The sequence below is a fragment of the Calidris pugnax genome, unplaced genomic scaffold, assembly GCF_001431845.1.
Source record: "Calidris pugnax isolate Ruff unplaced genomic scaffold, ASM143184v1 scaffold4, whole genome shotgun sequence".
Taxonomy (NCBI): Eukaryota; Metazoa; Chordata; class Aves; order Charadriiformes; family Scolopacidae; genus Calidris; species Calidris pugnax.
In genome coordinates, this window is record NW_015090781.1 from 6479146 (window position 1) to 6503685 (window position 24540).

General features: G+C 42.1%; 1 long non-coding RNA gene across 13 annotated transcripts in view; it reads left to right on the forward strand.

Moving 5' to 3' along the window:
- The window catches only part of LOC106898088, a 74085-nt gene that overhangs the window by 12562 nt on the left and 36983 nt on the right, over positions 1-24540 (forward strand). For 12 of the 13 annotated variants that reach the window (XR_001413864.1, XR_001413875.1, XR_001413863.1 and 9 more), the window contains one exon: positions 1136-1328. The exons of the other annotated variant lie outside the window; for it this stretch is intronic. This is a non-coding gene — a long non-coding RNA (uncharacterized LOC106898088). The remainder of the gene's footprint in view (positions 1-1135; positions 1329-24540) is intronic. 13 annotated transcript variants of the gene reach the window in all.

Here is a 24540-nt window from a genome sequence, read left to right on the forward strand (position 1 = left end):
CTTTTTTACAACCCTTATACCACTAAAGAATGGGATTCTCACCTCATATGTCAACTGATACTGCCAAACTGTTTCCTTATATTACTTTGTATCCTGCTTGAGTCCAGAACTATTTATTCATATTCATTCATTCATGACATACTTTGCTTCTTTAAATGCAAAATATGTGTTCAGAAATTGAGCGTGTCCAACGTTATAGGCTACATGTTTTGTTCTCTGTCCTGTGACTGGCTTGGAGGAGTCCTTTTAATAAAACTTTTAAACCAAATATGGCCCAAATATCCCATTTTCTCACTGTTTTAAATCAGGAATAGACAAACATCAGCTGAGTCCGAAGGCTGTGTTTGGCCTTTGATGGCTGCTCTAAAAATGGTATTGTACATGTTCTGTATTTTTCTGGGTTCTTTCGTTATGAGTAGTGTGAATGGATAGAAATAACTTCATTTTATATGGTGATAAAATTGGTTGCTGTGAAAATGTAATTACTTGAAGATGTCTCAGTTGTTTTTCTCACTTTTGTTGGAGACTGAATTAAGCTATCAGGCAGAGTATGATTAGTTGGTCCTGGAAAACGAAATGCCTCAGGGCATTTGATCATTATTTAGAACATTTATCCTTAGGTCATCTGGATTATTCCATCTGGAATACACAGTAGGTAAAATTTTACAATGGGAGCCTTTTGCTAAACCTGAAACAGGCAGGCAAGTCCCAGCCAGTATCTTAGTGGGCAAGAATGTGTGTGTAAAAACTGCATCAGCTTTAATGGACCACCTGATGGGCAACAGTAGTTCAGGGGCCAAAGCATTGCCAGATGAGTTACACCAAGGTTGTTCCTATGGCTATAACACACCTCTCTGTGTTCCCTTATAACATGCAGCCTGAAATCAACTTAGTTCTGTCTAGCAAAACTACTCAAGTTCCCAGCTGAGATGGTGCAGATTTGTTCTTGGTGTAAATGTCAGTGAAAGTGCCCGTATGCTTGCTGTGAGAATGCCCTGGCAAATTAGATATACACCTGCAAATACATTTTAAAGACACTGAAACATCTCGCCGCATAAAGTTGACACATATTCAGTCAATTTAGCATGTTCCAACGCCAACAAAATGTAATTGCAGGTTCTTTCTTCTTTTTGAGGTGTTCCTGCCAAGAAGCCCAGCTGGATGGGTTTGGGGTTTGGAAGACAGTACTTTGATACCTCAGGGTCCTGTCTAGAGTCTGCCAGTCATGCAGACACCTTGCTTTCAGATGGTTCTTCTCCCCCCACCCTCAACAGCAGTTGCTCTATTCACACCTACCTCCTCTTCAGCCATGGTTTGTTGCAAGACAGGTAAGCTGGCAGATTTGGCTGAAAGTAAAATTCCTTTGGATAGTGAAGAGATTAGTGGATACTTGTAAATTAACTGTTAGCATGAGAGGAAGAAAATGCCCTGTTTTTTCTTTTAGAACGTCATGTCATTCTTGCTGTTTGCTTTTTGAATAGTGTGTCATATGTGAATGGCATCTGCCAAACACCGAGCAGGCTTCTGAGTTATTTGTGTCGTCATTCTCTGTGGAATAAATGGAAGGGGCTCGAGTGAGAGCGTACGAGGCAGCCTTCACGCAGCAGCCTGTCACTTTGCAAAGCAGCTGGGAATTTAATGGGAGTATAAATGAAAAGCGGCTGATAATTAGGCTGCTGGGTGTTTTAGCATTATTATTGTTAATTTCTAAAAATCAATTAGGTAATCAAGAGAGTGCTATTGAGAAGCATATATTTTTTTGTTTTTTAATATCCTAAGCAGGGTTACAGCTGGGGGACATAATAACGTACAGCTCCTGGTAGGGATTTGATCTCAGGAGGGACTCAAGGATCCCACTGAGCAGAAAGGAAGGGGACTGTGATGGATAAGATGGCATAGTGAAGCATGATGTTTATTTATAATAAAAGGACTGTGAAGCTTAGTTAAGACTTTTTTTGGGTTTTAGCTGTACATAATGTTAGAGGAGCTTCTCTACCAACTGGTAGGTACAAATGTCTACATGCAGATTTCTGCCATAACAGATCATACAGTGATTTAAACTATCTTAAATTTAGGAAAAAAAAAAAAAAAAGCATTCCTTTTTGAATGCTAGCTAAAGAGAAGAGTGCTAGTGTTAGTAAGCGGGCTTCTTTGGCTCCAAAGTCACTCCTTTTGTGGTGGGCACGAGAGATGCTGTGAAGCTGATTTCTGTGGTGATCCAGCCTCACTTCTGTTTGGAGCCAAGCTGTTGCACGGTGCTGGTTTCCCTCAGCCTTCCCCATTGTCCAGGCAGCCTCTGCTGGCTTCTCCTGCCTGCTCTCTGGGCTGCAGAACGGCATTCTGGATTGTGCTCTCCTTCCTGTAACCTCCCTCCTCATCCCTCAGCCTTTTCTACAGTGTTGGCAATTAACTGCTAACAATGAGTTGCATGGGAAAATAGTTCTGTGTTACAGCTGAATGTTGTGCCAGGTCAGCAAGTTTGTGTGTGGCTGCCTGCATATCCTTCCTGTGCCAACACAGCAGTCATTCTCCCTTTTCCAAACCGTGGAATACAGAGGTGGCTAACTGCACTTACCACTGGGGGGTTTTGATTCGGGGAGGGAGATGGCAGTTTGCTGCAGCAAAATGGAAATTATTTCAGGGGAACAGGAGCCTTAATGGTAAGAAAGAATCTCCTGCCTCTCGCGTTGTGTTTGGGAGGAGCAAGTCCTTGTTATCTTTGGTGCTTGTTTTGCTGTTTGGGATGCAGCAGGAGCATCTGGAAGTAGCCAGACCAGGGGCACTGCTTCTACAGCATTGCCTGAGATAAAATAGCGTGTGTAAAAATGGAGATTAATTCTTTGAGATTTGCCCTGCTTCAGCTGTGGATATAGCCCATGCATACTGCCATCTCTGTAATGATAGATCTGACTTGGCATGTGAATGTGGCACTGAGTGACAGCTCTATACTGAACACTGTCCAGATGGCGAGCTCTTGCAAAGCTTTGCTCTTGTTCTTCTCAAACCTAGTTATTAGAATCTTTTGTATCCTCACATGATCAGGCATGAGAGCAAGTGCTGAACGACAGCAAGGTGAGGGGCAGAAGAAGCGGGGAGGATCCACAAGTGGAGGAAAAAGAGGCTGATTCTTACTCTCCTTCTCGGATATCTGCCAGAAATCACTGACAAAGCAGAATCCTGGTCTAGTCAATCTTGGTCTGTTGTGGCTGAAGCAGAGATGTTGGCGTGAAGAGAGGCATCACACCATGAGTGGGAGAAAGGGAGAGAATGGTGAGGTGGCAGAGTGCAAAGGATGGGCAAAATGTAGATCGTGGTGAGAAGTGGGAAGAAAGAACTTGGGAGAGGCATTAATAGAGTAATACGGAGGTTATGAGAAGAATGAAGGGACAATGAGGCCAAGGAAGTGACAAATCTATCTAAAGCTAGTTGTGTCAGCAGCCTGTTGTGGCCGGGTAACAGCAGCACATCCATTTGGAGCTGAATATTGCCTCAGTCATTGTTTTCATAATCCTCTTTCTACTCTAATACTGCAAATTATGCAAATGTGCCAGGTGCATGCTGGGTGCAGGATGCGAGGCAGAATCTTTTATGAGCGTGCAAGGCTAATAGGCAGCTTTTGTCTGAAGCACAGCTCCTCCATGTGACTCAGAGTACTGGCTGCTGTTGTCAACCACGGTAGAGTCTGGGACCTGCCAGACTATTTTGTTTCTCTGATACTTACCTAGTAGCTAAGGTCTTCTAGCAGGTTCTTCACACTCCAGAACTGATATGGAAATGCGCCCAGCTGAAGAGCCAGAACCTTATTTTCCTTTAACCATCTTCCAGATCTCATGCTGCCTGGCTTTATGTGGCAGGGAAGAGTGCTAGTGCAAGGATGGCAATCCAGGAGGGTAACACCTTAGCTCTGCCATGGATTCTCTTTGGCCAGTCATGACAACTTGTTCAACTAGTTGTACAGTGGGATCATCCTTTACTGTAGTGGTTTCCTTTCCATCAAGGGTTAATTATTATCCCTAAGAGCATAACAAAACCATAACACCTCAGATGTTACTTGGTGGTGGCATGACATGCTGTTACTGTTGTGGTAATCGACATGACATGTAGGGGTGGTGCTAGCTCACTAAAATTAGAAAGAACTGAAGGCTCAGCTGAAAGTACAAACATTGCTATTATGTGACTTGCTTGGTTTTGGCTTTTAGCTAACAATTGTCCCATCAGAGTAAGGATAATGCACAGCAGATGAAGAGCAGTGATTTTAGTGAACTCTCCACGCAGGTGACTCATGTGTTGTTCTATTTGCTTTTTTCTGTTTAATTTATTGTAAAAGACCAGCTGTTATCCCGAAACATATGCCAGGGAAAGAAATATGAAAGTGCAACGGTACAAAAATCTTCTTTTTTGGATTGTTTCAAAATGTTCACTCCCAGACAGATATTCCTGCTGCTTTAGTTTACAGAGTTGACCTTTCCTCGACCTCCAAACTGATTCACTCTCACCTGTGATGAGAGGCATTCAGCTCCTCCATTTTTCTGTTTCTCTCTTCTCAGTGAGTAACTCCAGTGTTTCTTTGGTTAATTAAAGTTTACTGCAGGAGGAGCAGGAGTGGGTTGAGAGCACTGATGAAGAGATGACTAACAAAGTAATCGGCATGTGATTAAAGTGTGGGCTGCCAGGCACAGATTAGCCCTCCCTGGACTCTGCTTTTATCTTAGCTCCATGTTTTGAAATAATTCTATGCAATAATATATAGAATTTCTATCCCATCTAGCTTATCACATTAGAGCAAACTAGACAAAATGACTCAATTTCAAAAGGCTCTGATTCAGCTCGGGCTGCAGCCACTCATTGCAAATGTGAAGTTAGGTGACTGACTCCTCTTTTGTTTCTTTCGAATTCTTGCCCTGTGGGAAGTTTAAGGGGGAGAGAGTTGGTCAGAGTGGAAAATGAAGGTGGCATTATAAAGCCTCATGAGATGCATCAGCGACGATCACGTCGCAAAACTCCATGTGAACTGGCAGCTGCTGAAGGGTGAGGAGGACGTGGAGGTTTGAGCAGTAGATAAATCATGAAGAGAAGAATAACAACTTTTCCCAGAGGGAGAGCTGCCACATACACATGCACCAAAAGTTGTTTATTTGCTCCCTGCAGTGGTTTTTCCAGGTTTTTTACCAAAAAAAAAAAAGTTTTTTGCAGTTTTTTTCTTTTTAAATGAGAAATCTTGTTGGCTTGCTTACAGCTACCTGATGCAAGAGGACAGAAAGACCTGCTTTAAACACGGTGTATTAACACTTCCTCTTGCTACTCATATCCTTTTCCCCCTGTATAATTCTAATATCCCGTGAGTCTAATGCTGAGGCATTAGCTTAGCTGCCGAGCAGTTAACAAAACAGTGATTTGAGGGAAGCACAGACAAAGAATAGTAAGATGTTCACTCCCCTCCCAGATTCCTCCATCTGCTGTTATGGCCACAGTGAGGACAGTGGTTGGAAACTGGAAGAGCGAGCATACGAGCTGAAGGTAATTGAGAACGTGGCAGGGAGAAGGAGAAACCCTATGAAGAGATGATGGTCATGGCACACCAGTGACACAGAGGCTTCCTTAGTGGTGACTGCCATAAAGTGCAGTGCTAAGAAGCTCATCCCATTGGAGAGCACAAACCACATCATCTAAGTTGCTTGAGCAGCTGCTGCTGGCAGCACTCTTCATGGATACAGAAGTGGTGATCATGAAAGGGAACTTAAGTCACTGAATAAATTACTCATGGATTATTTGTGGAATCTTAGAATAAGATTAGGAAATAGAATCATAGAATTGTCTAGGTTGGAAAGGACCTTTAAGATCAGCTAGTCCAACCATCAACCTAACCCTGATACAAGCCCATCACTAAACCATGTCACTAAGCACTACGGCAACCCATCTTTTAAATACCACCAGGGATGATGCCTCAACCACATCCCTGGGAAGAACAAAGAAGGAATAGAAAGAATGAAGAAAAGAAAAAAAAAAAAGGAAACCCCAGGTTCCTGGAGATTTCAGTAAAGTCTTAATATGTTGTTTTTCCCTGTGCGTAGCTCACAGTGCCCCAGTACTGCCCATTCTCAGGAGCTTTTTTCAGAAGGTGCAAAGTTGCCACAGCTGCTGGGGACATTGGAGAACCATCACGAGACTGTCAGTGCAGTGCCGTCCTACTCAACGATAGCAACATAACTTGAATTTGTAATTGCTGCTTAAGACAGCTGTGACAATCTGCATTTCTTTGTTGGGTGAATGTATATTAAACTAGTCTTAATGAATCAGTAATTTTTTCTTCTTGCAGGGTACAATTGGTTTACCTCTTTGATTTTAAGATGTTCTTTTAAAGGAGTTTATTTGTCATCTACTTAAAGCTGTCAATTGAACGTTTGTTTTTGAAGAACTTGCAAGTTAAAATAGTGTCTTAATCAGGTTTCTTGGCATAGCACTTAATGATGCTCTCTTTAAAGCCAAAACAAAAAAACCCCATGGATGCATTTTTTGTAATGTAAAATGAAGAAGAGATTAGATGCTTCATACCATAATGAAGCATGGGTAAGCTTGCATGTTAGCTAAACACTATCTACCATTTGCTAAGTTAGTTGTTGTCTCTATACAGAAAAACAAAGCAAGTGCCAAAAATACAAGGTCTGCAGAAGTCATTCTTGAGATATCAATGATCCTTCAGGTGCACCAGGCAGCTAACAAAAATTTTACGAGTGTCATGTTCAATTCAGTGTCAAGCTCTTGAAACTGGTGCAGCTGCAATCCAGGCCTCCCTCTTTTGTTTCAATTCTTGTTTATTTAAATATGAGAGTGAAGGGAAATGACGAGAAGAAGTAGGTGTTCTTCTTGTAGAATCATAGAATAGTTTGGGTTAGAAGGGAACCTTTAAAGGTCATTTAGTGCAACCCCCATCTCTTCTTTATTTTGATAGAAAATTAAGCCTGAGTGTGAATAACAGAGGAGGACGGGAGGGTGTTTGTACCGGCTCCATCCCCCCTTGTTCTTGACCATGCGTGGGGAGGGAGCAGCCCTAGGTTTTTAGAGATTTAGAGGTAACTCAAGGGACAACAGCACGTCGTGGGCTGTTGTTTGTAAGTCTGAACTCAGCAGTGAAAAAGTGTCTCTAAATGCCTGTGAAATCAGTTAGACTGTCTGAATGGGTTTGTTGGTGGGTTGTTTTTTCTTTCCCTAAGCTGATTTCAAGACCATTAGTGGTACTTCCATTTTGATCTGGAAGCCAGATGAGTGTTAAAAACAACCCAACGATGGTGGCAGATGAGACACTGCCTAAGAGTTTGAATTGCAGTCTTAACTATTTTGAAAATCAACTTTAAAAAAAAAAACAAAACCAAAACCCAACAAAATCAAACAACTTCCTTGCTGAAACAGATCATTTGGCCGTGGTTTTGCTTTTTACAGCAATGTTGCTGAAGTCATGTTGACCAGCTTTCATGCCAGTTTCCCAGGATGCTAGCTCAGCAAAAAATACCTTTCTTTTGCATCTGGATCAGTTATCAGATCTGGTTGCCAGTGTGGGTGTGCAGACAGCCATGCCACCTCTGGTGGGAATGATGTGGGATGTGGACTGCTCCCAAGGAAATTCTTAGGAAACCACATTCACAGTAACTTTTGAACCAGGAACTCACTACTTTAACGGTCTTGGGTCTGGCCATCCTGGTGAGTGGCTTCCTTGGAACGAGGAAGAGAAGCCGTTTTTGGCCTGTGGTTATCAACTGCCAGCTTGAGATAGACCAGTGTCATGAGTTCCTTCTTTGTCTAGGTTTTTGTATGGCATCAAAGCACCAAGCCACCAACTAAAACTTGTGTGGCAAGGCACTGACCTGCAAACGAAACTGCCATCCTTTGTATCCAACCTGCCAGAAGACTCCTGTGGTCTCTGGAGATTGCAAGATGGCTGGGGGCTTAAAAGGTAGATTCAGTGTTATTTGTTAGTCTCCCAACTTAATGGTCTTGTAATATTTTTCATTTCTTCAGTCCTGGCTCCCTAAAATGAATGCTACTTTGTGAATGCTACTTTGCTTAATGGCAACGAACATGAAACCATCTATTTGTCTATGCAGCTGTCTTCAAAGGTGTCAACTTTGGTTGTCATTTTGAATGTTGGTGTATATTCAGCTTGAAAACCTGCTGGTCTCTGCGTGTTACATTACACTGTAGTAAAATCTCCTTGAGAGAGAATGGGAGATATCACCAATGATACCACCAAGGGAGACAACAAAACTGCTCATAAGGACAAATTAAGAGAGCTGAAAGTTGTTTTCAAGCTTCCCCTTTACTTGTCCTGAGTGAGGGGGGGGGGAGGAGGAAGGACCTGCTTTTTGCAGATGGTAGAATGATTCACCAGTTAATGGGATCTTAATGCCTGGCAAGAAAAGATGTCATTAGCTGTGCTGAATCTCTGTGTGATACGCACATTTGGTCCAGCATATAGCAGGCTTCTCTGCGCTCATTCAGCCTGCTGCTCGCTCACTGAGTTCCTCTCTTACTCCCCTGCAAGCACGTCAAATGTTGCTTTTGATAAGCTCTGATTTATGGGCAAGTGATTTTTTAATGGAAAAGGGCTCTCATCTGCTAGAATGACAAAGAGCTACTCTTTGCTTATTAATAGTGGTTTAAAAGACAAACTGCGGGTCAATCAGTGGTGAGATACGCAATTGGGTTGCATTTTTTCATCTAAATCCTCTTCATTTGAAATACACGGTAACAGGAGACATCATTATGGCAACTACTGTGGTCAGAACTTCTTGAAGTGAGTTAAAAAATGCCATTTTTGGTAATACCTTCAATATTCATTAGCCTTTCACAGGTAACTAACTTTCAGGCTTCAGGGGTTCCAGGAATACTTGCGCAGTGGGGATTATTTCTTAATCTTTCGCACTAAAACTGATGTGCAGGGGTCAGGCATCACAGCACTTTAGCAGCAGCTTTTCCCATGACCATAGTTCATGGGATAGGCTTCTACTTTACTCATGGGAAGTTGCATAAAGGGGCAAAAAGGGTTTTAAACTTTAAATGAACCAGGCTGTCACAGAAGGTAACATTTGTTTTCAGGTTACAGGTTGGTTATTGTCCAAGAAGATAATTTAGCTTTTACATTACAGCACTTGGACTACACCATTTTAAAGCTATTGATACTCCTAAGAGGAACAATATGTTTAAAAAAAAAAAAGAGATAGGAAGACTGTTTCTGTTTATAATAGGGAAAGGCTTAAGTTCTTCAGCTGGAGAGCTCAGTATGTCTGCGTCAGTCAGCTGAGTGACTCAGTGTTGTGATGCTAATGTAGGTCTGACTCTGGATTGGAAGCCTAAATTTATATAACAGAGAAAAACTCAGCACAGTTTAGGTTGAGAGAAGTGAGTAATTTTTGTTTTCTTATACGTAGCCAAATTTAAAAGCTATTCTCCTTCTCCATTATATTTCCCGGCTCTTCTGCTCTTGCATATTTGTTCCGACATGCTACCTCAGAAATAACTGTTCCTCCCTTTTTCATAGTAAAGACTTGTGGGTTTTCTGAAAATCTGAAGATTTGTCTGCACAATATTCCATGATAATTTAATGGTTTAGTATTTAATAATAGATTAATATTTTAGAGAAATAATTCCTCCATCAGTTTAACGTTTTGCTTGTAAGGCAAAGCTTTGAAAAAGTAAATTGCAGCAGTCCTGCCTTTATTCTGTATTGAGTTTGAACACCAAATTATTCAAAGATTACTATTAAGTCTCATCTATCTTAATCTAAATAAACTTTCAGGGGTAGGTAGGTCCTTCCTTTCTTCTGCCCTGTTTTAAATGATAAGAGCAAGGATGTGACTAATCACCTTCATTGTGCAATTATACAGAGTTAAGATTTGCTTTCTTTGGCCAGCGACCTTCCCTGCTCGGTGTGTGTGTTATATCAGGGAAACCAGTGTTTTTCATAACGGGGGAGAAAATAAAATGGTAGAAATGATAACAGGTGCCAAACAATGCCCATTTGTAAAGTGCCATTGTCGTACCTCAAAGGGTTTTATAGCTGCTGTTTGACTTCCAGCTGTCTACTGCTGGTGATAACGTATTTGAAGACCATATTATGCACCCCATAGGGGAAATCTGCTGACAGGGTTCCCCTGTAGTGAACGCTGAGGTTTGGATGTGCCGCTGTAATTTATTTGCTCTTATGCAGTTGGTGTAGAGCAGGCAACACTACGCTGGCAAGGGACATGCTTTTTTACAAGGGAGATATTCTGTACTAAAGAAAACCAACCCTGTTACGTTGCAGGCTCTCGTGCTGCAGTGAACTGCCAGCAACAGCCCCTGAAAGCATCTCTCCCCAGATGCCACAGACATCCCCAGTTGCCAGCTGTCTAGCACAGATAAAGCTAGAAAGAGCTTTCACTATTACTGTCATTCAATGATCCGGGGTAAAAACTTCTTTAATTCTGTTCTGGAGAATGTGTACTCAGAAGTGGAAGGGAAACCTTTGGGTTAAACAAAAATAGATCTAGTAAATTATCTTCCAGGAAAGCACCTCTACACCATCTAGGCTGTGAAGCTGGCAGTGATAACATGGCATGACTGATAACACAGCATGATCGACCTACTCTGCTTAACAGGGGAGTGCATTATTAGGGAATAACGTTAAAATACCTCCCTTGCATTTCTTTTCCTGGATTGCACTAACAAGATTACAAAAGAACTTATTAGCAAAATAACTTACTTTGTACAACACTACTCTTTAGTCCTTTATAACAAAAAGGCTTTTCACAAACACCATCAAATTCTTGCAAGACTGTAGAGATACAACATCACTTTACACACAGTTTAATGGATTCAAGCAGGGAGTAATGGATTTGAGGCAGCTGGAGATGGAAAGGGGGGCTCTAGGTCGTGGTTACTTTTTGGAACAAGCTGTCTCTACCAGCAATATGCCTGGAACATGCCTGCAGTGGTCCTGGCTTGCCAGCACAGGCTTTCTCTTGACTCACTTTTTCCTCTGACAAGAAGTGAAAGGGACCAGAAACACAAATGCTGGCTTAGCAGAATGGGGAGAAGTTAGTATGTGCCCAGAGGAGCTATCAGTGCAGGATACCAGCTTGGAGGCCCTGGCCAGAGGTGTCAGAAATGTCAGCCTGAATTCAGATGTCAGCTCTTTTCCTCTCCTAGTTTTGGCTGAGAAAACCGGTCACCAGTCTGGTATCTTCTGAGACCAGCTGTGCAAAGCTAAGCATAAGCTGTGGCCAGATCTTTCTGCAACACTGCAACAACTGATTTCTTTGTTCCTGGCGTTCTCAGTTACCTTTCTAAATTGTGTGGTTTGAGGGGAGGTGGGAGAAAAAAATGTGAGTTTGCTGCAGTGCAGTGTAATATACATGTTGTTATATACAATACCAAAAAAAAAAAAGAAAAAAAAATAAATCAACTCACCCAACATTGGAATGTGAGCAATTCTCTCCTATTACTGAGGAGCAGTTACCTCAGGAGCTTGTTATGTGTAATGCACCAGTCATAAAGCAGTGGGAGGATGTTAAAAATCAAGGAATGGAGTGGAAGGGGGGCTAGGAGGTAGTCTTGGAAATGAGTAGTCCTCTCCCACTCGGCATGCCAGCTCCATTATCTGAATTAGTATAAAAATACCCACCCACCCCAAGGAATGCACTAAGTCACTCCTTCCATGCCAGATATCTCTGATTGAGAGTAATTGCTTGCTTTTGACAGAGCCCAGAGTGGATCTCTGTGGAGTGCTTGAGTAGGAGGTGAAAAATCAGTAGCTAATGTGATGGCTTCTGTTTTTGTTTTATTTATTCTGAAACTGTTTTTCAAGCCCAAACAGCAGCCTGCCAGGGAAGGTGCCTCTGCTTGGGATTCATTATAGTTATTATCAGTAGCAACATGCCTCTGGCTAATTACACTTGGTTTGTGAGTGACGGCCTTTGATTGGGCAGTATTGCTTCTCCCTCCTGGGGAAGGGGATACTTTTCAGGTCACAGATTAAGTCATTGCTAGATAATAATTTCATGGTATGTTATGGCAGCACATGCTTGAACTAAAGACTGCCACCCCTTAACTCTCTCTTTCAAGCTAGCTTTTTCACACATCTGCTGGAAATGGGAGACAGGGCTCAGATCTTGCATTGGAGTATCTGCCAGTTTATAGCAGCATGAAAACCTAAATTTGCCACTTCAAGCTCATCTTTAATAGGAGCTGGGTATAGAGCTCAGTGACTTGATGTAATGATGTCTGAGTTGTCCAACTGCATGCAGGGACAGTCGTGACAGATGTATGGTTGGGAGCTTCATGAGGCATTTCAAAGAGTGACTTCTCTGGACAACCTGTGGGCTTTGGGTACAATTTCAAGAAACTTAGGAGCTCTTACAAAAAGTGGCTGCTGTCAATAATAATTAAAGGATTCCCCTTTATCATTCAGTCTGCTGGACAATGTTTCTGACAAGTACTGCTGCAGACCCTATTCCACCTTTGGTACTGAGTGTACAGCATCACTCAAAGACCCATCTCCTCATTCATAAGTAGCTTTTGGTCTTTTGGTCCCCTGATCGTAGCTGTGGCCAGTGCTTTGGAAGTGTCTTGAGGAATGTGTGATTCCTGTAGAGTTTTGTGTTTGCTGTTTGAACTGAGCTGTGTAAGGAACGTACACAGCATTTTGCTGACGAGTTTTAACTACCGTCTGCAGCCTTAATGAACACGATGTTCCTCTGCTTGCCCTGGCATTTTTTGTAGCTCTCATTTTGCACTCTTGCTAATGTGGAACAATGATGAGGATAGACTGCCATCAGTATTGCGCTCTCTATTAACTCGGAAGGTCTTTCTTGGCTGTGCAGAATGGTGGCTGTCTCCCCGCTCAATGCCACACTTGACATGAAAGCATTTTTATGAATCTGGCTTGAAATGCATTACCTTTTGTTCTGATCTGAAATTCTTGCTTCCTTTTGCTTAGGGGAAATCTAACTCCACTTAAATTACTAAGCAAATGACACATCTCTAAAGAAGAAAGAAAATACTGCTTGTTAGAAATAGCTCTAAAATTTTTACCTAAAATTATAGCCCCTTGTGCATAAGCCTCACAGCCATTGTCAGTGGTGTAATGGTCAAAACAGCATCAGCTGGGTTGTCCCTGCATCCCTTAAATGGAACAGAGAGCAGGATTTGAGCAATGATGATAATTATTAGCAATATACATCCCACAAAATGGAGATTTCCCTGAACTGCTGTGGGGAAATGCCTCAACTTTGGCATTTAGGAAGGGTTGAGTTTCTCCAATAGAGGGGAGGAGATGCCCTGAGGTCAGCTGGGTCTCTTCAGTAGCTCAATCACTCCTAAACTTCCTCTGCTGGGTATCTCATTTGTTAGAGACAGACCAGCTGTTCTGAAAAGTCAAAGGAGAGTCAAATCTTTCTTCCTGGAGGGTATATAAGTTAGGGGGAGGCAAGAGAGAGGAAGGAAGGTAGGGGAAACAAGTGGTCTCTTCATTGCTTGTCTTTATTTCTGTTTTCAATAGGGCTATAAATGTCACTTCCCTCCCTATCTGGAGGTTGAAGCACTCTTGCTACTGAAAAGGATCATATGGCTCTAGCAGCAATGTAAGTTTTTTTTGTGCTGTTCTCTATGTTTTTTTCTTGGAGGAAGTGTCTAAGGGCAGGTAGGTGTGTGTATCCTTACCCTATGAGAAAGCCTGCTTTTGAATGCCTCCTGGTTGTTTCTCTTTTTGGTTGCTTTGGTTTTTTAAAGATCATCTGAAATAATTTAGTGACCTTCATTGAGTCCCCTGTAATAGGCCGGGGTCTGCCTCACACAGAGTTTTTATTTTCCTTCCCCCTCCCCAGCTATATCTCTTTAGCTGGTAGTCTCAGGGTAGAAAATGAATGAATGGATGCATTCTTTCCTGCCTTTCCTAGAAGGTTCTTCAGGTTGATGTATATTGTGTGGGAGGAAAATTGGCTTTGTGTTTGCCCTTGGACTGCTTTGTAAGTAAACGAGGGAATTCAGCTCATAGAGACGTCAGTCAGTTTGGTTCCTTTCAATCACCCAGAATTCATTTAGCTTTCTTTACAGAAATATTTATGAAGCTTTAATTAAATTTTTCTTGTGTAGCTTGAAGCACTCAAGTGAGCAGAGCTCTGAATGCAAGGGTTTAAACAGCTGAGGCAAATGATACTACACATGCTTAGAAAAGCATTTGCAAAATGCTTTGTGAAACTATGAGCTTTGCTTCCTGGGCACACCTACACCTGGTGCATTGGGCAGTGTCTTCCTAAGGAGCTCTGTGGTGGACTGGAACAGAGCTGTCTCTTTAAAGGTGTGCTACAGAAATAGAGGTGGAGAAAGGGGAATTCTCTGGCTCTGTCTGTCGGGTGCTGGCTCATCTTAAGGATTTATCTACCTCAATTTATTTGTTGTAGGAGAATCTCTGTTTTTCTTTCAATTTCAGCAGGACAGATAGCAGAGCTATCCACTAGCTCGTGTACTCCTGTAGGTACGGAATAAATAGGTGAGAGATGAGAAACTGACGTGCCTGTAGGCAATAGAGGTACAAAAACAGCTGAAGCAATAGATGCTTCACAGCCTCTTGCTTCCATATTTATAACAGGCATTGTTGGCTTGTCTCGCCAGGCTGGGAACTCCATTTGATGCTCTTTTTGCTTGAGTGAATTATTTTTATTTATTTATTTTTAAGTAAAATCCTGTATGAGGGCCAAGTGACAACTTTGGGACTAATTGTGGCAGAACAGTACAACCCACGTTGTATCCCACCATGTCCATTGCCCCTGCCTTTGCAGCAGTGTCCTTGAGCATGAGGAGTGTCTGAGATCTGGCACAAGTTCTGTGGGGTGGTGGTTGTACCATGCAGATGTTGTGCTCATACAGGCTTTGTCACGTGCTAATGCACCAGCATCCAACGCTCGCACACGCTGATGAATGCAATTCCTCTGCAGCCTCTCTTTTATCAGGGGAATGATTTATAATTTCTAGGCACCCACAGTCACAGAGGAAGCCAGGAACAGAATCTGACTCTCAGTTGGCTTAACCACTGAACCATCCTCCCTCCCATGTGCTGACTTTGAGGTCCCTTCCAACCCTAACCATTCTATGATTCTGTGACTGGGTTCAGATAAGTGCAGGGGGGTTGACTTGGCTGTTTCTCATGAAGATCAGTGCTTCATTTCAGAAGGACAGAGATGGGGAAAAGAAGTTCAAAAATATAACTGAAATCTACCAATCGGAAAATTACAGTCAGTTTTGCAAAGCTGCTTTACTCTTTTGCTGACCTGAATTTCCCCTGGGTCAATTCACCTGCCTTATAAATGGGACAATTCCAGGCTTTTGCTAGAATCTTTCTATTTATATCTCATCTGCATATAACCTGTTTTTTGCTTGAAGAGTATAAGATGTGAAGCCTAATCTTTCTGATACAGGTGTGAGAACTTAGTATTTTTCTTCCAGAATGGTCTTCTGCCTAGAAGATGCTGTTTATCTATCCTGTCAGGTTACTGTTTCTCTTATACAGAAGCTTCTGCAGTTCGTTATAGTTGCATCCCTGCTAAAATACTAATTTGTATGTATATTTAGTCTCTTAAATGAATCAATAGTTAGGCACACAAAAGTCATTTGTGTTCAATGTCAACTGTGTTTTCCAGCTGTCTCTGCTTGATCAATAGCTTGGTAAAAATAACTTGGTTACTTCGATGGGGTTAAAATAGTTAATACTTGCCATATCTTATGAAGCATTAATGAAATTATTTGGATTATTATTCATATGTGATGAAAAGAAAGATTACTGCTGTTAGCAAAATTCTGGTAATAGGAGTTGGACTATGGTTCATTTTGAAGAACTTTACCAAGCATTTGGTGAAATTCAGGGTTCCAGAATGGCTTTTAATATTTTCAAGATTTAAGGTACTCAGCTGTGATTTCTGATAAGAAAAAATGTTCTTTGTGCAAATAATAGTTTGGTTTAGTTCCTTCTAAAACCGAGAATAAACTGGTGGATATTCTGAAAGCATGGGAGAAAATAGAGAGGAGCAGAGATCAGCTGAGCCTGTTGGAAGGTGGCACTGTGCCTTGGCTTGACAGACCTGAGTTGTCTCGGGTGTCTTTGGACAAATCATCTGGTCCCTCAGCAGTTCAGTCTGTGATGGGGACAATATGACTGTTTCCTACCTTGGCAGTGCTTGTGACAATGAATACCTTTAAATGTTATGAGATGAGAGAGCTTGGCTTAGTGTTGCATAAATGCTCTTACAAGTAAAAATGAGGGCACAGTGATAGTTTTGAGTTTCCAGCAGCATTAGTCTTTTTTCCTCTCCATCCCAGTGCTCCAACTCCAGCCAAGCAGAGGTGGAAACATTTTTCAGAAGCACCAGCAGCAGAGTGTTAAGAACTGAGCAGCAAGTAAGCAGGCAAGCGGGATATCAGTCACATCAACTAGAGTCTAAGGAAGTGAGAGCAATGATGTTATCAAGGGCAGTGTTTCTTTTTTTTTTCTTCTTTTTTTCCTCTAAGGAGTAGTTTCAGTTTTTAATCATGACCTTCAGTGCAAACTAAAAATGAATCTATGCCTTCTCCCTCCCCTTTTTTTCCACTTGCACAGGAAAAGCCTGAAAAATATTGAATCTAATGGCATGTTTCCCTGTGGTGAATATCTACAGGGAGATCAGAGACCTGTTCTGCATTGGTCACTGGTATTTAAGTTTATCTGCCAGTGCCCAGTGTAACAAACAAGCTGTTTCTCCAGGGATCCTTTGATTCCAGCCACAGTGGAACAACTCTCTTTGCTGTCCGTGCTTCTTTCTGAATCTTTATCAACACCACATTTTCTGCAAGTTGTGGTGACAGGAGACCAGTGAAAAAGGTTCTCATGTTTCTGGCTCCACTTGTCATTTCCTCATCTGGAGTTCCAGGAAGGGAAAAGAGGCTCTATTTTGAGTATATCTTTTTTTTACATCAATAGCAAAGATTATTACAGTATTCCTCCTTCATCTAATGTCTTTGCAAGCTTTCTGATCATCTTTCTTGTGTTTTAACTGCATATCAAAAATACCCACATTAGGAGTGAAATTGTCACGAAAGCCTCACTGAAATTACTGTAATTTGTTACTGTAAACAGATGATCTGTATGTCTTCAATTATACTTCAGGCAAGCAGTCTCTGAAAATGCAAATATGTGGTTTGGTGTGGCGTGGGCTGCAAGGAGGAGGAAGAGATGTGTAGGAGGGCCTTTTACTACTGCTTGATTTCATACTGCTGGTGGTAATTAGCAGAGGAAAGTATAGCTTTTTAAAATGCAGGTTGTAGCAAGAAGTATCAACTAGGGACAGTGGTTGGCTGAAGAGAGGTTTACAAAATGCAAAATCTTTTGCTGCATGGCTCTTGAGTTCAAATCTAGCCCGGGGTGTTTGCTCGATGCTGTTGACCATTGGATTTCATATTACAGTAGCCATGAGAGAACCTATCCAGGATGAGGACACAAGGTGTTAAGCACAACAAAAATGTAGTCAACAATACTCGCATTCTAAGAAGTTTGCAATCTTAATATATTATTAAAAAAAGAAACCCAAAACCATGTTCAGATACACAAATGCTGGTTCTGGCCTCGTGAAACTGGCCTCCCTTGGGCTTCCCCTGTATTCTGGAATCTCCTCCATGCAGCTCAGAGGTTGCTTCTTGGGATTCTCACATTCCCTGTGGATAACAGTCCATGCAATTAACTGATGTCCTTACAGCATGCAAGGCTGTAAGGGGCTCTGCAAAGCGAGCTGCCCTTCCCTCTGGACATGGCTGGAGACTCCTCAGCAGCCCCATTCAGGCATTGGCAGGGCTGACCTGGAAGGCCATGGTTGTTCCCCTTGCCTTAGATTGGGTCCCTGGGCTCCTGTGCCAAATGCTGTGATCAGATCCACAGGCTGGCTGCAGAGCACTAAATTACCTGACATTTTTGCCTTTGGCAGCTGTGGTCAGTGGTCTGGGGTGACAAAAGCCCTGAGCTCTTTTTAAGTACCTACAGCACAATTTCAGCAGAAGAATAAAACGTTACAAGAGAAAAGCTGTACAAGTAGAAAAACTAGGAAGTGGTTTCAGCTTCTGTGTCTCTGGGACCTCCGGTTCTTCTGTTCCCTGTACCTTTCACTCCTGTCAGCATCTATGCTTTCATCCATTCCAAGTTTTTGTTCCAGATTATTTTCTGCTAGGGATCTTCTCAAAGCGTAGAAGGTGGAAGCTGTTGCCCTTCATTTCTTATTATACCAGTAAAAGTAAGGACTATCTTTACTACTTCAGCAAATCCCTAAAACAGGGAAGCAGTCCAATAATAATGGGACAAACAGATGGAGAAACAGCATCCATGATATCTACAGTAGTATAGTATTTCTTGCTGCTTCCTCTTGTCTGGAATCTACCGTGTCTGGTAGATGCTGTTAAAGACCGGGTGCTGAAGTCAATGAATTTCAGGTCTGTTTCAAAATACAGGAATTTCCCTGTGCATTTCTTTTGTTGTTTCTGGGTTTGTTTCGCCCATCATACATGAAAAGAACATACTATTCAAGGCAGGTTCGGTAATGAAAATACGTCACTATCGAATCCAAACAATATTGTAAAGCTCAAATGGAGGCTTCTCCATATGGCATGTTGATATTGCCAGCCAAAAACACAACATGCAACTTCCAGAGCTGGGTTCGGTGAACTTTAAAATCTGTACAAAAATAACTGCCGACAGCTTTCCTCAACGCAAAAATCCTTTCTACTCTCTCCCAGAAAGAGCTGTTCCCCTGCCGCTTTTCAGCACCTCCTCCTCCCCGTCTGCTTGTTCCTTCCTCCCTCTGTTCTGCTTTTTCCCACGTTTGAATGAATATCCTCCATCCCCAGCTCTTGTGAGAGAGGGTGCATCAGAGCTCTCTGCCCATCTTGCTTTCCAGAGACGTTACATCACCTGCTGCTGAGCGAAGCTGATTCCCTGCAGCTTTCCCTTTCCCAAACATGGCCCGTCTTGGATCAGTCCAGCTCTCTGAGTGCATGAATCAATCTTGCTGACCAGTCTCCAAAGGTGGTTGGTTCTCTGGCCCTCAAATTCCTAAAACAGCAAGTGTCTTGCCAGACCTGGAGCAGAACACAAACGTGAGGCTGAAGTCTCAATTCGCCTCAAGCTGAGGAGAAAGCAGGCTGCGTGGTGGTGCTCACTGACCACAGGGTGAGCGAGACAGGAGGGGAGAAACTTCCCCCCCATCACAGACCTGCTCTCGTGGGGGTCTGCAGCCCACAGGAGAGTGGACTGGGTGCTGCCAGTCTCCCTCTCTGCTGTTGTCCCCAGCTTTGGGAGGCTGCCACAGCTGCTCACAGGAAGTTCAGAGCCAAATGTGATGTTTGTGTGCAGTAATTCACTAATTTACCTTCCCAGTGTTGTAGGCCAGTGAGGAGTGAGCGTGATGCCTTCAGGCTTACTTTGTCGGTCACCATGATTTTACTTGATTTTTATCAGGAATTCTTCCAATGTTTCATCCGTGAGTGTGATATCCAGGATATCTTTCACAGATGTATCCTGGAGAACTGTGAAAGACTTCTCCATCAGAAGTGGTGGTGGGACCAACATACAACCTTGCTGAGTTATGGTCAGAGCACACAGTTCTTGTTGCACAGAAGCTGGAAGTCAGGGGACAGAGTGCTGAGGTGCCATCAGTGCTCATAGCTGCACAGGTCACTGCTGATGGCAGTGAGATGAAGCCATAAGGCAATTGCAGGACATGAGTAGGTGACAAAATGTTGTTTTCCTGTTGTTATTTCCTGGGCAGGATATCTGTACTCAGGTTGCTGTTGTCGATGATTTGATTTGTCTCTTTTCTGTTTCCCTAAATAATGCCTTTTTATCACATCCTACTCTCTTGCTACTCGTTTCAGGTCTGTTAAGTACTGCTCTGTTATCCACTCATCTGTCTCATGTAAAGGAACTCCTTGTGTTAGGTTCTGCCTCAAGAAAGAGCAATGTGCTATTGGGTTAGTCTGATTTCTGGGAACAGCCACATAAGCCACTGGAACAGGTTGCCCAGGGAAGTTGTGGATGCCCCATCCCTGGAAGTGTTCAAGGCCAGGCTGGATGGGGCTTTGAGCGACCTGCTCTAGTAGGAGGTGTCCCTGCCCAGGGCAGGGGGGTTGGAACTCGATGATCTTTAAGGTCCCTTCCAGCTCTAACCATTCTATGATTCTATGATATTCATGTGATTACTGTCAAAAACCATGAAACCACCAAGGACAATGACTGGTGCAGGTAGGTTCAGTCAAACATCTCAGTGTAGCTATTTATTGTGTTCTTTGATTAGGTTAATTACCCCTAAAGCCTGCAGCTCTGAGGGATGAAAGCCACCCTCAGTGACCCTGTCGCAGGAGGGTTTGAGGGCCAGAAATGTTGTGTGCCATATGTTTGTGCCCAGTTTATGCACAGCATCTGTGCCATTGTGGTGAGACCCATGTACACGTGGGTGTATCTGCACAGTATGAGCCTTCTGGTAATGGGTGCAGCTGAACGGGAATAGAGGTCCTTACGTCAGTCAGACTTATTCCTGAACCATACACACCTTCTGAAAGCTTGTGTTTTATAGGCATTTAATAGAGAAATGGCTCCGTTTTAACCACTGAAGTTAAGCAAGTACAAAAATATGCATGGAACAGGACTGAGTGGGAACGTAGCAAATGAACAAATGGTGATTAAGGACCTCCAGCTAAAGAAAGGCTGATATTTTGGGGGAACAAAGGTCTTCTGGTTTTGGTGGGGGTTCTGATGAAAAATGTGTCATTGTGGAGTAACCCAGCTGACATGAGATCAGTAGGAAAGCCCTTTATTTTCTGTCACTTCTCTCTTTCAAACCATATCTGTCCATCAGTGTGGAAGGGAAAAAGCATCATAATGCTGTAAGGCATGAATTAGAAATGACAGGACAGATAGATAATAGTGGACGTCACAAAGATGAGTCAACCCTGAAAGAGGTGGATGAACAATATGAATACCAGAAGATTATCTGAGTGGCTAATGTAAAAAAAAAAAAAGATGTATTTTTACACTATGGAAAGAGTCTGAAGCATCGGGAGTGAGAAAGTTGGTTGAAATGAAACCTTAAAAAAGGAATGTAAAGTTCAGAGTAAGTCAGAAAGTTCAAGCTACGCATGAGAACATTAATCAAACTAAAAAAAAAAGGCAAAAAGTAGAAAGATATTGTTAAGTTAGCTTGAGTTAGAAAATCACTTCATAAAGAGAGAAAAATGAAACATTTGCTTGCTGTAAAGTCTGATGTTGTCTGTGTCCCAACAGACATTGTAGACCCCATTTCTATGAAAGAAAAAAAGTATCAGTATGACACTTGTGTTAATTATTTCTAATTTTATGGACATTTCATAAGAGTATTTCTGTGGAAAAAATAATTTTAAATAGATGTCTAATGTTTCTTTACTAAGATATCTATGTAATGGACCTGCAGTACTGTGGAATCTGTGGAAATGTGATTGTAACTTTACCCCTTACTGTCACTAATAATGCTACAGAATAGGTCTCTTCTGGTTAATCATAGGTAGGATTTGGTGTAGGAGTTTGTAACATTTCTGTAGTTTTGAAGTACATATTGGTGGTAATACTAAACAAGCTGTTTGAATTCTTTTTCTTTTCTTTGTTTTTTCTTTCTGTCCTGTCTGTCTCTTGTTTCTTTCTTTCAGGAATATAGTACAGGGTACAAATGAAGAGAACTTTCCAGGCCACCATACTTTAACAGCAATATTCAAAATAGGTGTCAGGGAGGAAATGAAAGAAAGGGAAGGACCCAGCTCTGACCTTGTTCTGGGCAGAGAGTGGATTCAGGTTTAGCATAAAGGGAAGAAAACGAAGGCTGTAACTGATACGTGTTGTCTGGCTCATTGAGTCAGCTGTGGGGGTTCTCCACTGAACAGTGGCAGTGCCTACACCGTCAGTGCGGGAAAGGCCCTGGTTAGGACCAAGGTCCTCTCTTCCCCACCCTGTCAGCTTACTGGCACTGCTGGAAGCTTTCCAAAATAAAGACCAGCTTTCAAGTTACTGGTCTTGAAAGTAAGACCAGTAATTTCTGGTGTTACTTTCAAGGGATTCACATGATTTGCTTTTAAGACCCTTTCTGGTTTTGAATACAGCCTTTCTCCCCACCTGCACTCTTCTCAAGGAAAAAGAGGAGGGAGGGAAGGCAGTCAGTGGTACAAATTTCATTGCGATGTAGTTGGTGTAATGTTTTTCAAGCTCTTCAATCACGTTACCTTACTTCATGCCATGTTAGTCTCTGTTATGTTACTCAGTGGTGTGACAAAAAAGAACTGTGAAAGGATGCTAAGCAAAGCTGACATGACAGAAATATGAATCCATTGCTGCATACCCACTACTTGTTAGCATTATGGCAGAGACTGAATATACATCCCATCTACAGAGTGTTATGTGGCCATTTTTTAGAGCAGAGCCTCAATTATCTTCTTGGGACACAAAGGTTCAGGGACGGTTGGACTCCAAGACCAGCATCCCAAGGGAGTGTGTATAAGGCCCTGGCCTCAGCTCCGTGGAGGCTATTCTTGCCCAGAAAATTTTGATAGCCAGTGTAGGCCAAGGACAGCTAATAAAAGATCACAGGCTGAATTGTTTGAATCCACTTGTCACCTTCATGATTTTCAGATTCATGTCATCATTAAGGAGGCTTCCCCTGACTGACTGCTGTCCATCCAGAGAGCTTTATGTTTTATCTGAGGTGGCTGTGTTATAGCTGTGCAGTTTAAAGCAATCATTCTGTGTATACTAGCTGTTCAGGGAACAGGGCTATCTCTGCAAGCAGTTAGGGAGACCTAAATAAGACAAAGTACCCAATGAATTTTTCTACTTTAGTCTACAGTGTTGTTTTTTTATTGTCCCATTGTGTCTTTATTCATATATATTTATTTTTTTAATAGGATGCTCTGAGTCTTTTTCTTGTTCCCATGGACTTCTGCAGAAAGTATTGTCTTTCTTGGCACTTGCTGGGATCCCCTCATAAACGAATAAGTGATAAGTCAATGGTGAAACAAGCCATGAAAACTGAAACTCTGCTCTTAGTGCGGAAGCAGTGTCTCTAGGTCAGATAGATAAGCACAGCAGCAGAAGAAATTATTGCTTGAACCTTTTGGTGTTAAATGCATCTGAGAAGGCTTTCTCAGTGGTGTAGTTTGTTACAGATTTAGGCATGTAATTATTGTTACATCAGGTGCCTGTTGTAAATGCAAATCCTTTATGAATCACTAAGAAAACAGAGTTTGGTCTGTCACATGCAGCTTCCACTCTGTCATTTAGGAATGTCTATGGGGAACGTATTTCCTGTGCAATGCACTTGCCCCTGAGCAGTGTGTTGGGCTCTTCTGGTGCCAAGCTGGAAATCTAAAATGTTCCTCTTCTGTCCAGAGCAAAAAAGATTAAAAAAAATACTTAAAAGCTGATCATGGCAAGATAGGATAGGTTTTGTGGCAACCAAAAGACACTACAAATTGATTTAGGAGGATTAAAAACCTAGGCAGAAATCACCATTGGGGTTTGGCTGAGGCAGACTTCTTAATCTAGGAAGAAAATAATCCAAAACTCACGGGGAAAAAGAAAAATCTAGGAAACGTTTATTGCTAAAGAAAGCCAGGAGGGACAGGGAGATCAAGCTGGCAATGGTAAGAAATAGTAGAAAGATAATGTCAAATTGGAAAGTGTTTGGAAGAATGATGGGTCTGGGTCTCGATGGGGAGAAAAGATTGAGTCTAGGCTCAGAGGTAAAGCATTTACATGGGCATTAGTGACAGATCAATGCGAAACATTACACTGCTTTAATTATCAGCAATAAACTGAGTCTTAGATGAGTAAACCAGCCTCTAGAGGGTTTACTGGTGTGTAGAAAGATTAAGACCTGTGACCAGACTATGTCCTTTGTAGCTAGCTAAAGAAAATAAAAGAAATAAGCGTGAAGAGTTTCTTATTGCTTTGAAACTTATTCTAGCAAGGATGATGGTGATGTATTTTAACGTAATCTCTAGTTATTTTTTAACAGTGAGTAGTCATTTTTGGTTTTGTCAAAGACTAGGTACTTAGTTCTCTTGGCTTTTCTTCAGGTTCTCTAGGTTTGGGGCTTTTTGAGGGGAGGAACATGGGTCTTCATATTTCCTTCCCCTTTCCAATCCTTCACTGACGTTATGAGCCTGTGTGTGGGAAGCAGTTTCCAATTTTGTTCCTGCAATCAGCTGTGGTTGCAGTGAATGCCCTGGAGATCCGGCTACCTGATGCTCTCTGCACATTAGGCAGATAATTAACAATTATCATTTGTGACTTTAGTTATTTATATGTGTGAAAGTTCATAGCTGCAGTGAGGATTTCTGGGCCCCTTGGAAAAATGTGACCCTAAAATTGTTTGCATTTATATTTCTTGTTCATCAAGTGTATTTGAAGTGAATCTGAAGTCAGGAATGAAGATCTAAAATTAGCACATTGGGTCAATTAAACTTGTTGGTCCCTTG